Below are 2,653 nucleotides of genomic sequence, written 5' to 3' on the forward strand. Positions count from 1 at the left end.
TGGAGAGGGATGAATTGCAGAAATTAAAGAGAACTAAAAGTAAAGGTGCTGAATCTTAAAGAACAAGAAATTAAATGACTGAAACTTAAAGTGCAAGAAATGTAAATTGCAGTAACTTAAAGTGCAAGAAATATAAATTGCTTGAATGGAAAAGGGATTTGAGGACTGGAAATTCAGAATTTAAGCAAGGGAAATTAAATTACAACAATTAACTAAACAAGAGATGAATTGAAATAGACTAGATCTCAAACAGAAATGGAAATTTGAATGCAACAGTGATTCAGCAGAAGAACCATAAAGAAAATCAGATCTCAGGACTCCAGAGACTAGATAGCAGAGTCTAGATCTCAATTGCCTTCCTAGATCCAAGTTCACAAAGCAAGTAAAGAGAAATTGAAGATGGAAGCAGTAAAGGAAATGTAATTGAACTCAATTATGTAGAAGAGAAATTAAAGGGATCTTGAATGGAGATTGAGACAGAAATTCCTCAATTCTTCACACCCAAGACTCAAACAAGAAAAGTAAAAATGCTCAAGCAAGAACGAGGAAGAAGAGAGTTCAATTCTCCTTCCCAATTCTCTCAATTCTCAGTTCAAAGCTCTCAGAGAAAATGAAGTTTCAAAATGTAAAAATTCTAAAATCAAAAGAAGGGTCCAAGGTCCTCATTACATCAAACTATCTTCTATTTATACACTTTCTATTCTTGGATTTTGGAATTTGGATGGGCTTTTGATTTGGTGAAGAAATTAATTAAATTGGATTTTTAATCCAATTTTCAGCCCATGAGAAATTAGCTTCCAGGAGGCTGCCCTGCCCTTGTGGAGGGCAGAGTAGGAAAATTGTGCAAGCGGCCTCGTGCGTGTGATGGGCGTTCAAGATGCTGCAGGATGCTGCCCTGCGCTTGTAGAGGGCAGGGCAGTGTTGCCATGGTGCGCCAAGTGCTGCCCGTGCGTGCGTGCTTGCTGGCTGAGTGCTCAAGTCCTGGCCGTGCCAAAATGCTGCGCCATGCACCAAGAAATGCTGCCCTGCCCTTGTGGAAGGCAGGGCAGTGTGCCAATGGTGAAGTCCCACGTTCGAAACTCGGTAGAGGCACATGCTGCTCCTTTTTCCATGGTTTTCTTGGCACCAAAGTAACGCCTAGTTCCTTGCTTCCTCATGGTGCCGTGTTCGATTCTTGGAGATTGAAAGCAAGCCAATTTTTGCTTGTTTTCCTTGTGTTTGAGCGCTACTCTTTTCCTCTTTGTTCTTGGGTTCGAAACCCATAGGAAACACTAGGAAGTAATTTCCTTTGAATTATTCTTGGATGAAGCCCGATATTGCTCTTGAGGAGGGCAGGGCAGAGTTTTTGCTTCCTTTGGTCCTTGGCATCAAATTGTGCTCCGCCCTTGTTGTGGGCAGGGCAGTTATGCTTTTCAAGGCTTGGTTCAATATGCTGCTCTCCTGGAGGGCAGTGTGCTCTTGTGGAGGGCAGTGTTTGCCTCCTCCTACTATGTTGCACCACACTTCTCATTTCTTGGCCACACTTCTTAAGCCACATTTTTCTTCTTTTCTTCCTTTCTTCACCTACAAGAAACTAAAACAACCAATCAAAGTATCTCTAAACTCATAAGGTTTATAATTCATTAAAAATCAATTAATTTTTGCTCAAACCTCATGATTTAGCATCAATTTAATGGTGGTTGTTTGATTTAAAGAAGTTATGCATTTTCATTCCAAATCACTTACTTAGGATTCAAGAAAGTGCATAAAGACTAATGAAACAAGTGAAATTAGCTTGAAAATGGGTATATGATGACCTGTCATCAATGGGGAAGAGAAATTGAGGTGATTGGTGTAGGGTATAGTGTTATTGGATTGTGTGAAGAAGAGAGAAGTGGGGTAGGTGGGGATCCTGTGGGGCCCACAGATCTTGAGGTGTCAAGAATTTCTCATCCCTGCACCTTTTAGGCGTGTAAAATGCCCTCTGTATGCAATCCTGGCGTTTAACGCCAGACTGATGCTTGTTTCTGGCATTAAACACCCAAATGTAGCTTGTTTCTGGCGTTTAACTCTAGCCTGATGCTTGCTTCTGGCGTTAAACGCCAGCTTGGTGCTTGTTTCTGGCGTTAAACGCCAGACAGATGCTTGTTTCTGGCGTTTAAATGCCAGACAGCTCTTCCTCCAGGGTGTGCTTTTTCCTCTGCTATTTTTTATTCTATTTTTAATTTTTGTAATTGTTTTATGACTCCACATGATCATAAACCTAATAAAACATAAAAGACCAATAGAAATATAGATAAATAAAAATTGGGTTGCCTCCCAATAAGCGCTTCTTTAATGTCAATAGCTTGACAGTGAGCTCTCATGGAGCTTCACAGATGTTCAGAGCATGATGAGGGCCTTCCAACACCAAAACTTAGAGTTTGAATGTGGGGGCTTCTCAACACCAAACTTAGAGTTTGGTTGTGGCCTCCCAACACCAAACTTAGAGTTTGATTGTGGGGGCTTTGTTTGACTCTGTATTGAGAGAAGCTTTTCATGCTTCCACTCCATGGTTGCAGAGGAAAATCCTTGAGCTTTAAACACAAGGTATTCCCCATTCAATTGAAGGACTAACTCTCCTCTGTCAACATCAATCACAGCTCCTGCTGTGGCTAGGAAGGGTCTTCCAAGG

This window comes from Arachis duranensis, unplaced genomic scaffold (assembly GCF_000817695.3).
Source record: "Arachis duranensis cultivar V14167 unplaced genomic scaffold, aradu.V14167.gnm2.J7QH unplaced_Scaffold_354585, whole genome shotgun sequence".
Lineage (NCBI taxonomy): Eukaryota > Viridiplantae > Streptophyta > Magnoliopsida > Fabales > Fabaceae > Arachis > Arachis duranensis.